The sequence below is a fragment of the Atractosteus spatula genome, chromosome 1 (assembly GCF_055471065.1).
Source record: "Atractosteus spatula isolate fAtrSpa1 chromosome 1, fAtrSpa1.hap1, whole genome shotgun sequence".
NCBI lineage: Eukaryota > Metazoa > Chordata > Actinopteri > Semionotiformes > Lepisosteidae > Atractosteus > Atractosteus spatula.
In genome coordinates, this window is record NC_142706.1 from 54,608,570 (window position 1) to 54,631,689 (window position 23,120).

The 23,120-nt window shown below is 37.3% G+C and overlaps 1 protein-coding gene across 1 annotated transcript in view; it reads left to right on the forward strand.

The window, feature by feature from the left end:
- The first annotated feature begins 12,059 nt into the window (after positions 1–12,059).
- Positions 12,060–23,120, forward strand: part of LOC148841285 (tripartite motif-containing protein 2) — a 48,094-nt gene continuing 37,033 nt past the window's right edge. The window contains exon 1 of the mRNA XM_088911147.1: positions 12,060–12,194. The gene's annotated coding sequence lies outside the window, so the exon portion shown is untranslated. The remainder of the gene's footprint in view (positions 12,195–23,120) is intronic.

The following is a 23,120-nucleotide window of genomic DNA, read 5'->3' on the forward strand; positions in this document are numbered from 1 at the left end:
CCTTCTGAGCAAGTGTTGTGCTCTGCTTTTTTTTGGTTTGGCTTTTGGGCCGTGAGCCAGCTAGTTTTGTTTTCAGAGCACTCTAAATAAAGTGTTATTTCTGATGCTTTTGATCAAAATCAAGTGTTTAAATAGTGTTGCCACTAACCATGGCCTTTGAGATTAATATTTATTTCAGAACAGGAAAAAAAATAAAAAGTAGAGCAAAGCGAGGGAGGTCAGGGGCTCCCAATGTCTGAAACAATAATGAGGCTTGTCTGAAAAGCACATTGAGCTCTATTGTCCAGACCCCAAGTGTCACAACCTTTGCAGCAAAGAATTCCAATGTCATAAATTCTTTCAGAAATTCTTTTGTAAGTGTTCAAAAAGCCACCTCAACTTTATATTACACATAAAAACAACAAAGGAAGGAAACGTTCATAATAGAAGTTACATGTTGAAATGGATTTTTCTCGATTGTAATTCATTGTCAGTTGCATAAATAGTATCGACAGCTTTGTTATTCCACAAAGAGTTTTAGAGTAGCTCTCTCTGAGCCCAGGAGTACTCAGCAGGCTGTGAAGAAGTATTACTGGCTACTCATTAAACATGAATGAGATTTGCTTTAATCTAGGCTCTTAGTTTAATTGCTTTGGATATCAGCATTAATCATCCTGCTTTTAAAATGATTTGATAGAAAGAATAGAACTCAGTGTTGTCATTCCTCCATTGAGCCATTCCTCCTTTCAGTTTTATTTACTAGTCTTTTCTGAGTGCAAGTGGAGTTGATTTAATTTGATTATCATGAGTTAGTAAGAGTCACATTGTATTCTACAGCTTGGATGCAAAAGAGGTATACAGAGTGATGAACTCTTTCTGTTATGGAGGATTTATTTTTCCTACAGATTAGGTTAATTTCCTTTGAAAAGCATCATCCCTTAAAAATGATGTTCCCCACTCTCTTTGTAAAATTAGCAGCTGTGTAAAATCTTGAACCAGAGGACACAACAGGAAACTATGTGGAAGTGCATTTCAAAACAAGCAAAGCCTGCACTTATTTACCCTAAGTGTTGTGGGAGTGTGGAACAATCTGATGATGATACCCTGACTTCTTCAAGAAACAGCACGATAAGATCCTTGAATCAATTAACTACTAACTACCAAATGCGCTGAATACTTAATTTAACAGATATCAGTAGAGTAAATTGTCATTTGATTATGAGCTGTTCCTGGAAAAGCGAGAGCATTGATGTGAAGTGATTGATTTTCTCATGTGTCAAAACATGTTTTGGTTTATATCTTGTATATATATGTAAAACATTTTTTTGTCTATGAATACATAAGTTTATACGTAGGTATACTGTATATGTGTTCATGCATATGCAAAACATTAAACCTAGAGATGTGAATGGTGATAATACAACTGTTGTAACTATATACAACAGTAGAATGCCATTTTTATCTGTATAGTTTTTGATTCAAAAGAACTCTGTTTACTAGAGGTTGTATCATTAAGGACTATATCTAGCTATGAGCCTTATGCTATGGTTACTTATTACTATATATGATATATATGCAGTATATGTATGCAGTATATGTACAAAATGTATTTGCACAAAGTGGCATTGCAGTAATTGGGAACTAACTAGAGGTTATTGAAAAATCCTGAGTACTTCATCTGTTTCTCAATGAGCTGGCAGGAAACATGGTACTGTACATGACAGCCTTATCATATTCATAATCACAGTCATGGTGACCTTTCTGATACAATGCTTTTTCTGCATTAAGATGCTGTATGTTTTATGTTGGTGGTGATCTCTACACATTGTCATTGCATTGACCTACACAAATCAGGACTTATCAGGGCTGAGGACATGAATTCAGTCTTTGGGAAGGAGAAGGACATTAATGGAGTCACTCTCATCTCCTCTAATGCCTAACATGAGTGAGGGCTACTGGAGCAGGTTCACATTAATCAGATGATAAGTGTCTGACAAAGTTGAAGGCAAGAAAATATTGTGCTGTACTGGACTGAAATTGTCTCAATGATGTCATGCAGAAAACATATGAGAGCCAAGGAAAATCTCCTAGGGTGTGTGCATTAAAACTATACAGGAGCACGGACTGTAGCCTTGCGGAACAGGTCTAGCTGCAGTGTCATTTACATAAAGATGTTTCTGACCTCATGTTTCTTTGGTTTGTTTTTTATAGTCCACAGGGAACACATGAAAGATTGTTGGCCTGAACAACTTCATCTTTATTTTCATACAATGCAATTCTTTTACATCACACAACTGGCAAAGTTCCTTATGAAATCAACTGAACTTGTAAAGCCCGAGCATATCCTGGACTTACAGACCAGTGGCAGCACCTGTGACCTGGGCAGCTGCAATTGCATTGGTGACATCTGCTTCAGTCCTTTATCTGTGGCTACCTTGGCTGTGGTATCTTTGGGACTTGATGAACCTGTGAGATTATGGAATGGCTTGACAGTTAATGGACTTCTAAGTGGTGGATGTACATGGTATTTGTTCCTCTTAAGCTGATATAATGGTGAGCTGAATTGATTAGGAATTTGCCATTTTAAATTATACAAAATACATTTTACAAGATTTAATCTAACTCTTTGTACTTGGTGAAATATGTGCTGTATTATGAATTGAGAGTACATAATAGAGTATTCGAACAACACCATAAATTGCAAAGGCTGACAAGAAAACACTCTTTCTATTCAATTCCAGATAACACTCCAAGTACAGCACATGTCTCTTTCAAAGCAGAACAGGAAAGAATAGTCCTGAGCTCAAACTGAGCATGATTTCTTTTCATGGATTGACTGGGTGATTCTTTTTTATGGATTCTTCTTCAAAGGAGATAAAAAGGCAGAAACCTAAAAAGACAGATTCTTCATAGGATCATAAAGCACTCAGAAGTTCATAGTCAGCATTTTGACCTTTCTTTCAATAGCCATAGAAGTAGCTATGCTGTTGTAAAATTTTCTGGCAAAAGTATAAAACAATGCAAAAAATTCAATAGCATTCAGTGTCACTTTAAATTCTTAAGGGGATACATTTAAATATTTGACACTATGGAAAACATGCTGTGATTTTAAGAACATACTGTATTTAAGCCTTGGTTTTATTTTATAGTACATTGAAAACATATATAGTTTTGTATTGGACCATAATCAAGTGTTTAAAACATACATATACAGTATAGATTTTCAAATTCATTTTGAATTTAGCATGTTCTTTCCTTCTTCATATTAGCACAGGTTTATGGAGTTTTTAAGCAGAAGTTCAGAAAGAGGTTAAACTTATCTTACCCATTTCCTCTCTTGTATGCATAATTATCTCACTTCTTGAGCTCCTTTTTGTCTACTTTTCTTGCACTTGTTGTGTGCTCTTGACCATGACAAACCTTACCTCCCAGTTCCCCATCTGTGACTTTTATCCTTTGTCATTCCTGTTTAACCTCTGTGTTTGTCTCTCAGGTTCCAGCCCATCATCTCCTTTAGCTGGATCCAGAAATCTGACCACAATCCACCTCCTCCAAGTTGGGGTGGGGATTTGCCTTCTCACACTACCTGGCCCAAGCAGCTCTTTGACCTCTTTTGCTATACACTTCCAGAGAAGCAACCAGCTCACTACTGTCACCATGATATCTGCTCTTCTTCTGGCTCTTTCTGATGCCGTCACCCCTCCCAGGAGCTCTGGCACAACCACTTCCTGTTCCCTCTTATCTTACCTTCTTTCTTCCCTTTCCTCTGCCCAGTTTTTGTCTGTTATCTTCCTGCTTCTGCCGTGTTTCATCGTTGGGGTGTACAATGCACCACACCATCTGCCCCAGCATCAGTCTGCAAAGAGGTTTGGCTCCTCTTTCAGCAGCTTAAACTAGTTTCAAACTCACAGAGCCAAAAGGTTCTGTGGCTCGTTGGTGGTCTGAATGCTTTTGATAACACAGCAGGGTGATACGTGACCAATAGGCTTATTGCTCACATTCATATCTACTGTGTTGAAGTATGTAGTAGTAGTTAGTGTCCTGACTTCAAATCCCAGGTGGGGACAGTATTGTGTAAAATAGATAACTGTTACTTCCATCAATCATTTTCACAAGGAATAATGACATCCAGGAATCAGATGCTTTGTGAATGTGTATTGGGTTAGGTTACTATAGGTTTTGGCTTAACCCACTTGGTTAAGAGGTAGCCTCCTGGCCATAAGATGAGGAGGCTTGTCACCCAAAATGAAACAAGTGAACTTCAAAACAAGACCAATACAGGCTGAGAGGGAGGAACCCAGTGCCACTCAAACCCCAAAAGAAACAAGAGAACCCCAAAACCACCAATGCAGAAGCAGAAACAAGGTACATAGAAATATGAGCATTATTTTGAAGAAAAGGGCAGACGCTAAAAGCTGTTTGTTGTCTTCTGGCTGAGCCAAAAGCAGGACACCAGACAGACTTTGGGCCGAGGAGCTGGCATCAGGAGCAGCAGGAGCTGAGCAGAAGAAAGATGGGGCAAAATTGGAAGCCAGGGATCGTGTAACCTGTAGGATGCCTACTGACCGAGCCAGAGGTAAGACGCCAGAAAGACCCAGTGTTGAAGAAGTGGCATCTGGGGCAGCAGGGGGCAAGATGTGCCAAATTGGATGCTGGGAACAGAAGCAGAAGAGAACCTAGAAGAATGAGTAAAGTGTGTGAAAGAATGAAGAAGGCATATGGCTTGAAATTCTGAGGAGTATGGTCCACATGTAGAAAATAATTGTTTTGTCTTGTTTTCACTTTTCTGCTTGTAGTTTGAAGCATTGTCCATGTATAGAATGACTGCAAAAAAAATAAATCTCAAGAGACATGCATAAAAGAAACATAAAATAGTAGTGTAATCCAGCATAATAATCTTTCAATAATAATCATTGTATGGATGTAAGATTCACTATGATTGAAGTGGCTTTATTATATATTTATTTCATGTTTCATTTCCCTCTTAAAAACCCCATTGTAAACCCCATTTTATTCTTAAATAAGTGTAGCTCTCGAAAAATAGAAATTTTGTGTTCTGTAGTTTTACCTATTTATCATTGCCTGCCATGAACCAAACTTTAAAGATCTTTGAAGTATAAATTTGTTTTTGCAAAGTCATTTTATCTTAAATCAGCAATAAACAATAAAAAAAAGTTTGTAACATTTAATAAACTTCAGTTGCAATCTTGGCTGACATGGTGATGTTAAATGTCTGGCATTTTTGAAGGTCGTGATTTTAATTCTAAGGATGTACAAAGGTATTTCAATGTCAATGTCAGGATTGTCATTCAGCGAATTGTAAAGTTTACACTGTATTACTTTCGACAAAAGTTCATCTTAGGTTTTCTTTTAGATGTACTTCACTTAGGAATGACTTAAGTCTGGTTGATAGGATTTTCAGCACTTCACACATGCTTAGCATTACTCTGAACAACTCAACACTTTAATTAAGTGTAAATCTGGAGATTAGGGCTTGGTCTTAAGCCATGACATTGAAGATCTCTGACATTGTCACCTACAGATGATGATTTCAAACGTTTAAACCTTGGCTGACTCAGATGATCTTTTAAAATAAAGTACCGTATTTGGTCAACCTGCACATGGTACAAACTACATCCTGAGCATTTAATGTTTTTAATCAAGTTCATTTTATCAACTAAACAGATATTCTTGTGTCTAGCCACAGGTAATCCATCCATCCATTTTCTAACCACTTACTCTTGGTGATAGGATGGGCAGACCACACCTCCTATTCACCCAGCATCAGTCTCCAGCTCCTCCTGAGGGATTCTTGGGTGCTCCCAGCCCAGTTGAAAGATAGTCCTGGAGTCTCTTCTCAGTGGGCTGTGCCCGGTACACCTCCAGAAGCCACAGAATGGTCCAAACTAGACTCTCCTGATGGTTCCAGTAAGAGCTGAGAGAACCCTACCTGGAGTAGGGACACTGGGATCCACTCCTGGAGCCAGGCTGGGGGTGGTGTTCGCCAGCGAGTTCTTGGTGGCAAGGCCATCCACATAACCTTGCCTGGCTCAGCTGGAAATGGCCATGGGGGCCGGGTGTGATGCAGTCAGGTGACGGGCATGAACAGGATGGATCTGACAGATGAGACTTTGGTAACGGAGGAAAACTACAGTATATGTGTTGGTATTCAGTTGAGACCGGGGTTGTAAGATACCAGCTTGTTTCCAAGCCTCCCTCTCAGTTTCACTTTGATAACTCAGACAGGCTGTGCTCTCTTTTATGTCTCATTACCCAGGAACTGTATATAATTGATGTGTCAGCCCTGCAGCTGGTGAGACAATGGCATGTTGTTCAGATTCTGAAGAGGGCTTGAACTGAGTTAATAAGGGTTAGAAATAGCCTGACTAATAATTGTTTTCAGTTGGCTAGGGTATACAGTATGAAATCAACAGTGCAACTGAAAATTAAGGCACTTACTGTACGTTTTTTATACATTGAACAAATCCTGCTACACAATTTTATATTTTTAAATACTTTTCTGGCAAAGAAATGTTCTGAATTATTTTTTTTTATTAAATTTCATCTTTTATTTTTATTTCGTACTTTATGGTGAATAATGCTAAAACTATGCTTTCTTTTGTATCTGAGGAGTTTATAGCTTTCCTCTTCTCTGCAGATAATTAAAAATCTATTTTTAGTATTATCAATATGTTTTCACATACTGTATGTCATTTTAGTATTCATAGCATTTCTTTTTAGTATTAATGGAGAGCAGAGCAAAGTCTGTAGAGGCATACTGGAATTATATTGGCAAAAAAAAAACATTTAATAGAATCTAAAGCTCTTATCTATGTAGACAGGAGTGTGCTGTATGAACCATCCAGTTCTGTGCTCTTTGAAAAGTGTTGCCATCCCTTTTTTATTTGTATAGTAGATGTACACAAGATGTCATAAGGGTTGCACAAGAGCTTTCTATCCCAGATAGCCCTGGAGAACTGAAGTTTGTCTTGTCATGTTCTAGAAGAAAAGGAGCTACAATGATGAGGTAAAATTGAATAATTTCAACAATGAAGTCTGAGTAGGGAGCTGCGGCAACATGTGAACTGTAAAGGGACAAATCGGGATTAATTACACACAACAAATTAGAATGAAACAATATATCCACTGGGGAGTCTTATTTAGATTTGATATGTTTTTCATATTTTAGAACAAAATTTCCCGTTCTTTTAAAATATGATATTTATTATTTCTTTCTACTCTTTCCTTTGTGTTATTCTAATGGCTGTCACAGTGAAATGCGCTGTTCTTAGTGATAAAGGCAATGGGTTACTATGATTTGCTTTAAAGATTTCAATTACGTTACCACCAAACACTCATTGCAAATATCAACTGTTTTTTTTTCCTGGAATAAGTTATTTTCTTTAAAACTAAAAAAATCAAATGGCTATGCCCATGTGAGAAAACAAGCATTCTGTCTTGATGCTCAATGGATGCTTAGCGTGAAGTAAAAAACAAAACTGAATTGAATGATACATGTTCACAAAGCATGTGGTAATTCTACACTGAAAAAAAAGGATTATACTGTATTTACACAGCCTAAATGTCCTTCATCTGGCAGCACATCCATTATCAGAAAGATCCTTATTCATGGTAAGTTAACCTCCACCCTGGGGAGACACCAGTACACTAAAGGGCACACACACAAGCACAAAGGTACAATTTAGAGGCACCAATTAACATGGCCAGCATGTCTATCAAAGGTGAGAAGAAACCAGACCACCTACAGAAACCCACATGAAAACCTGGGGAGGACACGTAGACATCACACAGAAGGCACTAAAGCCTGGAATCACACCAACCTAAACTCTGTTAATGTAATTCTGCATTGAGGTTTATTTATAGTTGATGCAATTCATTGTTATGTGCGGTGCTGTTAAACACAATCTAAATGAGAACTGTTCTAACAAAAATAAATATGAGCTGTGACTCTGCACGTCTGCTTTGGTCTCACATCACACAGAAACTGATCATTTAGAAATAAGCAGCTGAAGATTTCAGTTTTTTTGGAAACATGGAAAAGGATAATAGCAGCATTAATTAAAGTATAATGAATCACTTTGCTTAGAAGAGAGGCATGAAGCTCAAAAGCTGTCATCTCCTAACATTTAGATGGCTAGTATCTTTCTGCTGACAGACAACACTCCTAATTTCCAGAAGTGTTTATCCTTATCATAGAGAAAACAGCAATCCCTCTCTAGGTAAAACCTTATCAGAGCCTTTTCAGTATGAGAGGTGTCTGTGTTAAGATTATCTCTTTTTCCCCAAATTTAGCATGAATTTTCCAGGCTTGTTCTTAACTATAGCTTGCCAAATGTGAACTTTGTAATGCAAATGTGTTCTTAATTTCTTGTTCTCAATTAAAACACTCAAGATTATTCCAATGAATCACCTATCTTGCTTCTTTCAGTGGGGATTAAAACTGTTTTCAAGTGTTCAACTAGATTAAGCCAGGAGCATTCTCCACTCCAAGCACATGTCTCTTTCAAAGCAGGGAAGAGTATTCCTGTACTGGGTATGATGTGATTCCTTTTCATGGATTCTTCTTCAGAGCAGATAAACAGGCAGAAACCTAAAAGACCATAGGATTATAAAGAATATAAAAAATGTTGACCTTTCTTTCAATATCACATAACCCTGTGTAATAGCTTTACTGTTGTAAAATAATTTTCTGGCAAATTTATAACATGACCCAAAAACTCTAACAGCATTTAGTGTTACTTTAAATTGTTAAGGGAATACATTTAAATATTTGACACTACAGTAAATTTGCATGGTTATCTTTGTACTGGAAGTAGCAACTGGATATCATATCTGAAGTGTGTCATAACAAAGCAGACATTTTTAGCCAAATCATCTAATCTAATTAAATCTAGACTCTCCAAGTTGTCAGATAGCAGTATCAGTATACTTAGCATCAGTCTCCTGGGATTTGGGACCATGACAACAAGAAGAAAATCTCTTTCCGAATGTTCGGTGCAGAACACTGTCACTATTATGACCAGAGGGACAGAAGACACAGGAGATTAGTGTTGTGTGCTTTTCCCTGTGGAGCCTTGCATTCATAGTTTAGTTGTGTAGTGGTAAAGTAGCTTATTAGCCTTAGGAGGCCAAAAGGCTTTATCTTTAAATGCAAAATTAGGTAGTGAAACCAAAAAAAAAAAAGGAAGGCTAGAGCTCCTGCAATTCTCCTGCACAATTACTCCTGGGGAAGTGTTTGCCATCTTCTCTGTTCTTTCTATTGGCGAGCTAAAAGAAAGCTAACCCCTTTCTGGTACGTTGCAAGTTTTGTACGTTTGTTAGGGATAAACACACTACCTAATAAAATCTACAGTTTGTCAGGGTTTATAGATAACTCTCTATTAACAACATTTTAATTTGAACTCTTAGTTGTTCAGATAGTTTGAATTTCAGTTAAGTAATTAAACTGAATTAAAACTTCAAGATCTACAGTTGTTTGATTTTTTTTTTACTTTTTCAAATACCACCAGAGAAAAGCATAATCATGACTTTGAATCTTTTTTACTGCAGACAAAATAAAACCACTTGTTTCTGGGTTAAGTTGATAGTGTAGTGCATAAACTACAGTATATCCCAAACCATATCTAGAATTTAAAGATCAGCCTCAAAATAAAGCCTGATAAAGAGTCTGAGTATATACTGTATATGCTCTGCTTCAGTCACTGAAGAGCCGCAGGTTTCCATAATACTGGTAGCCTGTAACACATTTCAAATTTCAAACATATGAAATTTTTTAAATATTTAGTAGTAAGGTATTTTTTATATACTGTTATTTTCATTATTTTTATTCCTTCTTTTTTTATCTTCTTTTCATTAATCTGTAAAGTGTCTGGAGGCAAAAATTCCTCCATTACATATTAATGCACTACTTACTGTATGTCAAGTACCAATTTATATCTTTCAGTATTCTCACTGCATATAGCTGGATTTTGATTTCATAGTTGGGAGATGTTTTGGATTCAGAAAAGCACATCCGAACCCTCAAAACTCTTTGTATACTTTATGTCACTATCAGACAATTCTCACATTAAACAGGAATGCAAATAACGTTTCATCTGAAAGGGCTTTCATCCGGTCTGATGCATAATGTATAGTTACCATAGCAACAGTCTCCCTGAGGAAAGAAATGGTTGCCCATGGTTCCCCTGGAAACCAATGCCATGCTGAGAAGCAGATGCATGCAGGGAAGTGGGTGGAATTAAAATGAGTGCAAAGTTTTCTAGGTTTATAGTTCATGCCTAAGGTAATAGAATAGATAACAACTTCAGCTTTTTTGGTGGTGGATGACATTTAAACCTGGGCTTGAGTAATTTATTGTGCTCTTGCGTCACAAAAAAGTACATAAAAATCTGAAAATATTAGTAAGTTCATTTGTAAACTGTTTGATTTACAGTATTACCAAACTAATAACACAGTATTTGCAAAATAAATACAATTTTCTTGTTCAAAGCTGTTTTTATAATTATTTCTAAGGTGCTCAAGGATGGTTTTGAATAAGTCTCAGTTTATGTTCATTTTGAATGTCAGCTCACACTAATGCAGTGAAACCACAAATGGGGGGTTTGTAAAGCTTTTTCTTCACCAATGAATTTGCTCTTGTATGGATGTGAAGCTAGCAGTTTGGGAATTAGAAGTGTTTGCAGAACAAAGGAAATCAGAAATAAAACAGTTTTCACTTCAACTTGGCTTTGGAATTTTAAATAGACAGCATTCAGAGGGAGAGAAATGGGAGCATGTTTTGTACTGCAGCAAAATGCTTTGACAGCTGTCCTGAAAACATTTACAAAGAGCTGGAATACAGCATTAGGAATGCATGCTCTCAACTTGTCCCTTAAGAACATAAGAGAGGTTACAAAAAAGAGGAGGCCACATAGCCCACCTAGCTTATTTAACAAAAACAAAGTGGCATACTAAAATGAAACCGACCTTTATTTTGTAGGGTCTTGTTTTGCTCATTTACATGGAAATGCTTCTCAGGCAACACATCAGATACAGTAAGTAAGGTCACATATGTTACTGGCCAATAGAGCTGCAAAAATGTTTGTACACTGAGCTGCATGTCTCAGGATTTAGAATTCATCATCTGACAAATATTGTCCAATGAGCTCATGAGGCAGCATCTGATATTCTCTTGCTGGATACCTGATGAAAAACACCTTGACCTTGAGAATTCAAAAGTAGGAGCCAGTATTTCTTATTGTGGATGACGAGCCTGAGATACTTCATGCCAACTATTTACATTATTAACTGATCTTCTTTATTCACAAAGAAAGAAATATAAGAGCTGTTTTCAATCCTCCTTCAACATTCCAGACTGCTTTCTGAATAACAGCAGATCCATTAAGAGAGAATTAAAAGAAATTCTAGTCACTCCTCTTCTGCTGAACTCAAAAATGTGTGTTTCAACAAATCTGTAGGATAGTTAATTGCCTGAAATGGGACAGGCCAACAGAGACTTTGAATAGAGGCCACAGTTTATGAGAGGGCAAACCTGAATTCTTTTCAAGATATCCTCTCATATCCACCTGCTTTTTCAATGAATCATAAAGTTTGTTCATTTGATAATGGTATATTTGACAGTTTATAATGTGAATTAAACTTTTCTGAAAAGCTTTAGTACTATACTGTAGGTAAGTCATTATACGTTATGTGCAATAATGTAATGTTTATTTTATATTCATAAAAATATCATTGTTTCGTTTATTTATCCAATAAATTTGGATTTTAATAAAATACAAATCATATTTTATTTGGATGTATTAAGGAGTTTTCACGGAATCACTGAAATTTCAGTATAACTTTTCTGCTATTTCAGTCCAGCGTAATGAAGGTCCGTCCAGAATTAAGCAAATTATTTTTACATTAACACCGCCAACAACGAATAACTAGACGTTTATAGTAAGAATGAACACTATTATCACAGGCATTTTAAACGTGTTCTTTTCGTCCCGTCACTACAAACTCCTCCTTCTTTGATTTAAGATCCCTGAATCTGCAGTGAAACCTGGCTGCTGCATTCCATACATACAGTATGGGATTAAGTAGGCAATAGGGGTGAGCTCTCCATTCATTCTCAATTCATAAGTGTTGAGGTGAAGCTGTAAAGAGGATTTTTTCTCTACCTTTGTTGAGGGTGACAGAATACATTCGTGAACGTGAGTACGCCTAGCTTCTCGTTTCCTTCGATTTCCCAGTCATAGTGCATTATAAGCAGAGCACTTGCGCGTTTGTCTTCACTTTGACCAGTCAGTAAGGAATAAGGGTGCCTTAGGAGGAACCGTCGTGTGTTTCGGTCGAATGGTTGTTGTGCTTGTGGAAGCACTCGGAAAGCTTTTTTTTAAGTGTCATCAAAGTAATAATTGCTACTGCCCTATCACTGCATGACAAGTGAGAACAAGGAATCTGTGCAACAGAATCTGGCTTTTCGCTGTTCGACATGCTTCTGCACTCAAGGGCTAAAGGTAGGGCTAGTCGTTTCTGCTCCCCCATCGTAAGGTTTATAATTTATTTGCCAATATTTATTTAACGGCGCGTATTTTGTTCGTTGTTTTCAGTTCATGGATAGTATGACCGTGGACTATGCTGTGCTTTGTTGTTTTAACGTGCACTCTATCCTCAGAGGATGCACATCTTTTAGCATAGTCATGACAACAATCGGAGCTTTTGTGTCTACTAGTATTATCATCGTTGCAGTAAAAGAAACTGTTTTACTGTGGATTTCTGGTCGGTTTCTCTGAAGTACAGCAAGTTTTTAAAAGTTACATACAGGTATGATCGCTATCACAAATAGCGCTGTCACCACTTTCCGAATTGCATGTCTCTTGTGATTTTCAAGCCAACACTGTTGATTGGTGGTGCAATACAAACTATTCATGTAAAGAAACAAGTAATAGGTTTATTGCATGCTAAAAAAAGAAGAAAGAAAACACAGCGTTTCGGCTGTGGAGCCTTCTTCGGGTTTAAGGGCTGTGGAAGAAGTCTCTACAGCCGAAACATTGTTTTCTTTTATTCAGCATGGAATAAACCTATTACTTGTTCCTTTGCAGCCTACGCATGCTGTTGCAGATACCCACCTGAACCTATCCATGTAAAAAATGATAATATTCTAACAGTTTTGATGTGTGTGTAATAACGATATTTTGCACTTAGAATTTCGTACAGTATGATTAATATATATATACACACGTATATTGCGCTTCAGTGTAGATTTTCGAAGATTTCTATTGACGATTTGTTTCTTTCATTGATTTCTGTTTGGTCACAAATGCTCCAGTTCATTGATATTTAAGGTCAATGTGTACTAAAATTAGATTATCGGCGAATCGAACTCTCTTTTGTGGGTTGCTGTTACGGATAGGGTAGTATTAAAGGCTGCTGCTTTATAAAATATATATATATTTTTAATTTAAGGTGGAATGGAGTAAATTGCATCTCATAATGGCATTCGGGTTTCATATGCTGTGAGCTTTTCAAGTTATTGTTTTGTACATCATGTATGTAAAATGATGTAACCAATTAGTTAAATTATAGGGCAGATAGTATAAAACACATAACCAAAAAGAATGTGTTAATATACCCTGAAAGATCCACACTGAAGCTTTTCATTTGAAAAACAGCAATGCTATCAGTGCTTAAATGATTTAATGATAGTGAAGGAGGACTGTTACATACCTTATGCGACTCGAGTACAAGTGAGGTTTAGGAAAAAAGTCAGGCTAAAATTAGTTTACCATTGATTACCAAACATATGAGAGCTGTATGTCTTTCTAGACATTTTCTGAGTTCATTTTTTATTGTGTCAATTAAACCTGAAGACAAGGAATGGGAATGTTTATGTTATTCTGTAGATTTGTTTTCTGTTTTATGTTGTTTTTATTTCCTTTCCTGTTAAAAAGATGGCAACTGAAAAGCTAAAGGCACATACAATACAAAATGAATAAAGAAATTAGCGTAACATGTTTACTGATTTATATTTTATTATTGTCTGTAAAAGTAGCTTCATTGTAATTATAAATTTAGAATCTTCTTCAAACATGTATAGTAATTACAATGAGTGTCAGCACAAACTGGATATTGATTAAATGATTTTGGTGTCATTTTGATTAATAGATCTTTCATGACTGACTGCGACACACTTGAGTGACTGACTCTTGCATAAGCCATACAGTAAGTGAGAGAGTTGATTGGACACCAATCACTGACAGTGTCATCGAATGGCTCTGCAATCCATCTTGGGTTTGTGATAAGACCCTATGCGAACAGTAGAGTCTGGAGGAAAGGAAGACGCGCTACGGTGAAAACAAACAAGGGTTTATTCGTGCAGCAGGGTAACGGGAGAAAAGACACAGGTATCCAAATCCAAACGGGTCCGTAGGAGAGTCAGGGCACAGTCGAGGGGTCTGAATCCGAGAAATCCATCCAGCGACGACTCGAGGTTAAAATCCCTGGGAAGGGGAAACACAGACATGACAAGACCTTGGAATCAAGGACCTCGGAGGATCTTGCCCCGGGCTCAGGAAACGGGAAATGTGAGGGATGAGGCCTATGCCCTCAGGCCACGGACGTGGGACAACCTGGTGCTAGGCGGGCCTCACGACATCCATATGCTAATGCTGAGCCCTGAGCATTGGAGGCACTAGGATTAAATAGAGAGACAAACAAGACACACCGGGAGGACATAAACAATCACAAGGAGCTAGGGACAAGAGAGTAGTGGAGCGCCCTCTAGGGGAGGGATGTCAACCGTGACAGACAGTCTGCCAATGATGGGCCATGACCTGAGGGGTCACAAATACATAACCACGCTGTATATTTGTGATCGTTTTCATACTGCCCAATCCACTGTCTCAGAATCGCCAGGGCGCAACAAGTGATTAATGGGACCTTGATTGCACGGAGTACAGTACATTGACCACATTCTAGGACCTCACATGATGCTGTTCCTGTTGGCATATCCTGACATGACCTCATGCCAGCAGGACAACACTTATCCTAGTGCTGCTTATTTAATAATGGCTCACTTGCAAGATGAGAATATGATAGTTATGTTTATGGGTATGATATGTGGTATGAAGGGCACATTGACCCATGAGGAGGACATGCTTGTACAGGCTCTACAAGACTAATGGAACAGAATTTCACAAGATAGGATTTGCAAACTGCTATAAAGCATATGTTGCATACAGTACGTGTAGCTTGTGTTGCTTCTGGTAGTGCCCACACATGTTACTTGGCTTCTGAGAAAATTGGCCCTGGTGTGTATGTGTGCGTTTCAGTGAATCCAGGGTGAATCCTGCCTATTTCCCATTATGTGCTGGGATAGGCTTTGGCTCTCCTTAACTCTGAATTTGAAGAAGTGGTTAGAAAATGGACAGAAGGATGTCGTTGATATCAGTGAATCTGTTTTTTTTCTGAAAATAACTTGATGAATATGTTGTAGTTGTATGTAGTAAGTTTCTTTTATACAAAGGTGACGTTTAATACTGATCTTTTGCCTTTGAATTCAGGTCTTTATTTAGATAGTACTTCAACCTTCTTAGTCATAAATTCACAGATTTTGTTAATAAGAAATGTCAACATGTCTTAAAGTGTTTTAAAAGGTTGTGAACACAGCAGTCTATCTGACTAACAGCTTTTCTGGCATTGAAAAGTTTGAATAAGACCAAATACTGTGGCATCTGAAGCTTAAATAATATGTTGTCTATTTCTATCATTCCGAAACCCCTGTACAGAATGATTGTAATGGTTTGGACATTTTAATCTATTCCCTAAAATTCTCCTCAGAACATTTTTTTTCAATACACTGTTACATTTCAATGTAATGTTTTTTTTTAATTACTTATTAGTTTTTAAGCAAAATGTTTAGTCATCTAAACCTTTTTGTTCAGACACTGCACAGAATGGTGCTGTTGTAGGGGAAATGTTTCTCGGCAGTGGGGCTTCTCTTGATATTTTGACCATCTTTGGAAATCTGCTGTAAAAATTGGGATATAAGAAAAATAAGATGTAAGAGCATAATAAAATTACCTGTCTTAACAAAATGTTATTGTACCAACTGACAGAGCCTCTCTGCTTGACCATTGTTCCAAACAACCTCACATTATGCAAACAACAATGAGCGATTTTCTTTTGACACTGAATGTAGAAAATACCCCAAGTAAATAGGGCAGTATGGTGACAATGTTTTCTTTTTCTGGTAACATAACACTCTGGACTAAATAACTCTTTTAGCTCTGAGGATTATGTTACATTTTTGTTCACTTTAAAAATGAGAATAAAAATGAGAAAAGGCCATTTGGCCAATTTTCCTTGTTTGATTGCTTGATACTGTATATGTGCCCACCTTCTTACACATAAATATATTTACATTTCTTGTCTTAACTATGATTTCAGTCTTAGAAATGTCCAATGTGAAAAAAAATGTATTTCCCATTAACATTGAGTATTTTCATTCAGGTATTGTTTTGGGAGTATTATTATAAACAGGAAATTGAAAAGAAAGAAAAAAAGAAGGCTGAATTTCAACTGAAGTGGAAGCTTGGGCGATTGCTCAGGCTGGGATGCTGACATGATATAATGCAAAAATTCCTACGCTGTTGTGGGGCTACCATTATGGCCTTATTTATTTTTTTGTTTTGGTTCTGCCTGTTCAAGTCATTTCAACCTTAGCACTGCCCTCCCCAAATTTGTGTTGGAACAGAAATGATCAATACTGCATGACTAGAGTTTCTGAAGCTGCAGTTAACTTGCAGTGGGGGATTAGTGGGCTCATAGAAATGGCCGGTTTTCTCAATGCTGAGATTTCTACGGCTGGCAAGATGTATAGTGTCTCGCTCCTCGGTGCTGACATTGTGCCAGAAGGAGAATGCTGTCCTTGCAGGATGCAGGATTCTCCTCAAAAGAAAAAAATACATTTGCAGATTTTCAGAGGCATACAGTAAGTGCTGTCCTCATGATAACTGAAGATTTGAGAATAGGATTTTTTTACTCTTCCTCTACATAAGCAAATACTTACCACATCTTCAGAGGAATCGTATGTGGAGGAATTGTAGCTGGGTGCTCAGAAATTTGACATATTTGTTCTCATAAACATAGTATCTTTGCCAATGTGTCATTTGAGCTGTTTCACATCCTAAAACATTACTTTCTTTTGTTGCATGAGATATTTATGACATTACTTGCAATCGGGTTGCAAATGATACTTAAGCCTAATTTCAAAACCCATAATGATAATTATAACTATAATTACTGTGCACCATACATGCACCATAACACGGTGTTTGAAGAATTAATGAGTAATGCATATAGGTTTTTTTACTTACCTACAGTAGCAAGAATCACAAATGAATACAAAGAAAATCAGAAATATATACAGTATACAGTATGTTGACCATACATTTGTAAAGTGTTCAGTTAAAGGCCATATAAAAATTCCAGTAGCCACAATTGATTAGTGTGAGGTGAACTAAAATTCTGCAGCACCTTGGGGTGGGGGAGTTTGTTTTTCAGTTTTCAATAGGAGCTACCAATTGGATAGTGGGAGAAGGATTTCATTACTTTGCTTAAAATACCTGTGACTAAAGATCCAAAGAAAAAGAGTTACTACAGTTACGGTTACTAGATCATACTATAACTGCAGATTTAACCATACAGAATTAGTCAAAATAGCCTCACCTTTGAAACAGCATTTTAGATAATTTTTAAATGGCTTGCATTGCACATTTTGAGGCCTGTGCAGTGTAGCTCCTATCCTTGTTAAAACAGGGGTGCGTGCAGTGCTGAAAGGCTATCCTGTTTTCCATGAATGTTTGTCCGTCACAGAATCGTTATTCTTTTTCAGGGTCTGTAAACAAAGCAGGCCAATTTAATAAAGATGTCCGGCTTCTGAAAGCTCAAGGAAGAAAGGGTTTTGAGTGATAAGCACTGTATACCAAATTTAAATTAGACCCTAAACAATGACGTGCTCTCCGGAAATTTTTCCTGTTTCTGAAAGCCTCACTTTGGTTTGGAGTCTGGAAATAGACGATCCGTGTTTCACTTCATTTCATGCATGATTTGTTTTTACTGGCGGAAAACAGAACCCTGGGCTGTCATGCGGCATAGCATTTGAATTGTCAGTGCAGTGTTTGTACAAATAGCCTTCCGGATTCAGGCATGTTTACTGGAGGGCTTCAGGAAAGCTGGTTTACTGGGAGTGGTGCTTTTCCTACTGTTGCCAGTAGAGGATATTCCGATCTCATAAATTAGGTGCTGAGATAAAACTGACAGTACTGCTGGGCCTCAGTTGCTGGTTGAGACCACACATTTTGAGCTTCTTCTTTCATGTTCTTTGCTATGTCTTCTAAAAAGGTAAATACAGTGGCTTTGTAGAGAGTATTTGGTCCTGTATGTACAGCCGGAAATGCCAAAGGTAAAAAATAATGCAAACTGCCAAAGTTAAAAGTGTAAAAGGTGTATGTACTGTAGTTTGCAGGCCAGATCTATACATGCATGCACACACTTTCCAATTTCTGGGTTTCTCTGATGTAGTCTCCTTGTATAGGGTGGAGGACTTACTCTGGTGTGACCCTAGGAGGTGCTGTGTATTGTGGTAATCACACACCTTCGTAAACAGTGGTTTTGCTTCAGTATTTATCATTATTTTTACTATTTATTACACTAAGTAGTAAAAATGGAAGGATCGATGACTTTTTTAAACCAATGAATGGGAACATTTCAAATACATTTTACAAAGATTGAAAGGGAGACAACTCAAGTGTCTTAGTGAGGGACAGGACGAAATGGAGCTCTGGCCACATTGAGCCAGAACCACCGGTTATGATGGTGTGTGATTACCACCACTAATATGGAGTGCCACCTTGTGTCACCCCAGAGTTAGTCCTCCACCTTCCATTTACTGTACCCTAAAATGTAAAATGTGGGTGCAATTTTAAAAAAATGTGCAGATATATAGTGCCATTCTCAGCTATCAGTGAGACGTCTTGAGGCATTACATGTTCTCTGTATTCTTTTTGGAATTGGGACAGCAGAAGCATTGTCACTGTGCGGACTGTAACGGACTGTATAATAAACTATAATTGTTAGATATGATGAGTTGCTGCAGTAAAACAGTGACACAAGTTTGCCATTGACCAGAAAAAAATAAGTGTTCTTAGTTTTTTATGTCCTCAGGGCCTTTTCACATCAACCAGCGCTAGGTGCCAGACATTACATGATTGTACTTATTGCATTGAGTAAAAATGTATACATACAGTACATATATTCTGTTTGTATGAAATGAGCATCAGTTTGCAGTTGACAAAACATTAAATGGATCCTGTTGCTATGCAGTAAAAAAAGTTTTTCCAAGTACCATATGTAACAAAGCTGTACAGTTCCTTCTGTTGGGGTGATCTGCATTGATGTGCAGGTAAATTTGTCTTTGTTATTTAAATATTACTTGTAGTCTTTAGGAGTGGAGAAACAACATAGTTTAAAAACGCTGTAACTTTAAGGGCATGTCTAAACATGTTTTTCTTTACTCAGCATTGTAAAGTCAATTATATCAATGATAACAAATACTGTTGTAAGAGACCATGTGGTCCTACATTACAGAGTCACCAGGCTCAGTACTACAGTATGTTTAACAAGGTAAGCACTGCAATTTTTCCATAAACTGCAACTCTTCCGAACCCTGACCGAATTACGTTTCTCTGAGCAGCTGACATGCTATTGAGTTGAGCTGGGCAGCCTGTTTGTAACACACAACCATCAGGATCAGAACTGCTGGTTAATTATTTGTGAAAGTGAAAGTTCATCCCTGCAGCCTATTGCAGTCATAACACAGCTGGTAGGTTTGGATAAGTTAAGAGTGAAACGAAGGAGATAGCAAATATGGCCTTAGACTGTTGTACTAGAGCTGTGCAGGAACTTACACCTGTCTAGTCTTTATGTAAATGAGAGACTCAAACCAGTTAAGTGAATAATGAACTCCAATGAACACTTCTAGTATTGATCACTTTCACCACCACACTGGTTTACTGAATGTTGTATAAGTACCATACAACAAGTCATACAGTAACATTTTGGAAAGGCTTTATTTACTTTAAAGTCAACCTTTTGTTCTTTAGTCAGACAATTTATTGTAAACAGGCACTTGAAAATTGAGAATATAAACATTGTATATCATGATACAGTATTTTCTTTTGATGTTTTTATCTGGTATTTATTTTATTAGCATAAGAGAAAATGGCTAATATTTCAGAAAATATTCTGTCGTCAGAATGATTGTGGTCCACTAAAATACTTTGTAGATATCATAAGTCACCTTGTCAGTAAAAACAAACATTTGTCCAGAGACGACAAATCAAAGTTATATGAAGGAACAAATACAGGTTACTTCCATGCTGAAAAGTAGAAGGAAAATACCCAAAGTATTCAAATTTAGATAATCTCTAAGTTAAATTCTTCTAAAAGTTTAGAAATAAACCTTTTTTAGGTTTAGATTATGAAAGCTGTCTTTAGCATTCTCACTTAAGGGAGAATTTATAATGTATTACAACTGGTAATTGGTTCTTAGTCATAACTCAGGCAAAAGACCAATAAAATGCACCTGAAGGTTTCATTTTTTTATTGAAACACATTAATTCAACAGGATTTCAGTAAAAAATAAAATTGTTATAATGTGACAATAATCTCCCCAGTATTCTATAGGAATTAAAAGACCAAATTAACAGAAAAGGCTAGTGAAGATATTATTTTTGTCTGAAAGAGAAATTTAATCAAAATAAGAAACTAAATTAAATGCCATTGCATTTGACTGTGTGGCTGGATGAAATATATTAAATAATTGTAAAAACATCATGATTGTAATTTTAGACTGAGTTTTAATTGTAATCCCCCAGTTAAGTCTCCACCTAGTTAGAGCCTTATGATGTGTTACAAATGTTCATATTCTTGAAAGAGTTTAAGGAATCGTGAATGTTAACTATGTACAAAACTTTTCAGAAGGCTATCCATGTGAAGGCTGTTGTGGCAGTCTCTTATCAGCCAGTGATAAACGCAGACACAGTTCGTGTGAAATGAAATATAGGAAAAAATGGTTCAATGTGCGTCAGAGCAGCAGTGTTCTTTAGTCTCAGAGGGCCCTTTGTGCATTGTTGGTGTAACTAAAGCCAGAACATCAGGGAATGGGAGACAATGAGGGAAAGATGTACCATGCTGGCACCAACCAGATCGGTGCCAGACAGGACAGAATGTGGGCACTGTCCGTTCTGGGCACGGAGTGGTCAGTGACACACACACACCCAGCCCGGGGACTGAACTGACCCGTGCCCCTTGGATATCTAGCATGCTGGAGACATTTCCAAGCTTGCCGCTAACTGGTCTTGTTAAAGCACCTAGCCTGGCAAGTGTGTTATACTGTGTATGGATGTATATTTCTAGGCGTTGCAAGACAAACAATTTATTAAGCCCCCTGAAGATGTACTGATGAAATGAATAAAGCAAAAAGCACTTTTTAATTTTTTTGCAATGTGCTGTTTCTCTCTTGGCAGATGGTCATCCAGGTCACACAGCATCCTGCTTGTGCTGTTTATTTCTAAAGATAGAGGCTATTCAGCAAAAGACTAAAGAAACAGAATATGACTCAAGACTAAAGCACAAATTTAGACATTTTAGTCACTGGTTGCAATGGATTAAAGATCGCTTGGAGCACTGTTCATCAAAAGTGAAATAAGTAAAATATGCAGCATAAACAAAGCAGTTAAGGTGGGAATTGTGAACTTCAGTACTTTTTTCTCGAGAATATAAAGCTAACTCTGCTAATAAAATAAAGCTAATACTGCAGAAAGGACGATGGAAACTATTTTATAGACTGTTGTGCTTTCCTCCTCTGTTTTTGCAGGATAGATCCACAGTACAGATCTCATAACTTTGTCTTAAAAATTGCTGCTTCCTTGTTGATATCTGCCCTGGAAACTAGGTGACTCAGCACCTCTTTGGAGTTACAAGGCATGTTCTGTAGTCGACTGGTTTGTGTGTGATTGACACTCTTTTTGTCACGAAAGCCTCATTTCCGCAGAGCTAGCACAGCTGCTGGGAGAAGTTCCTGATAAACAAGAACTGTAAAGAAGCTGATAATTAATGCTGTTTGTGAAGGCTCAGCAGTAGAGTGAGAAAGAAAAATTTCCAATTTTTATAAACTGTACATACAGTATGTAACCGGATTTAATGTTTAGCTTCAACAATGGGCCCATTTCTTTTTACCATATTATCATCTGTAATGGCAGAAACATCATTCCGGTACTGATTCTTCTTTTCTGAGCTGTTCCCTTTTGAAATGTTGTCAGGAATCATGACTAGAGATCCTACTTGCAGTTTGTTTCTGTGGCAGTCCTTGAAAAGCTATGATATCAAAGTCTTTGAAAAGCTATGACTAATAACATTAGGAAAATAAAGGCCTGATGGTTTTTTATTTTTCTCCATAACCAATAAGTGTCTTGATCTGTGACAATAACCACTTCTAGGGTCATGATTGGTAATCCATCTTCATGGCTTCTGTTTCATGAAGCTTCTGAAGCCTCTAGAAACAAGAGGAGCAGTGTGTTTGCTCTTTTTGAAATACGTTTGAAATATCATTACATATTTGAAATAGCATTCTGAAAGCTTTTTGATTGCAATGGAAATTTCTCAATGCTACAGTAATTATTGTAAGTTACACGGGACATGAACAGAATTATAAATACTTCTAATAATATATTCAAGAATGAAATTGTATTTTTGTTTTTAATATATATTGTATGAGCTGTTGAACATTTTCTTATTCTCCTGTTCTGCAAATTAGAGCAGGGCAGCAGTTTGGAACAGTGCGTTTAATCTTATTCAAGCAGTTTGTGTTGATCTTCAGTAATGCCGTAACTGTGCTTCGCCTTAGTGCTGGGCGCTGCTGTAGCTTTCCGCTGCTCCCTCTCTGTTCTCCGATCCTTATCTGGTGGCGCTGCTGCGTGCTGCTCCCTGCTCCTCGTCCCCTTTCCCTTCGCACAGGGAGAGATGTGGACAGCCCTCAAACCCACAGGAGCCCTGTGATTGGACACTGGCCTCCC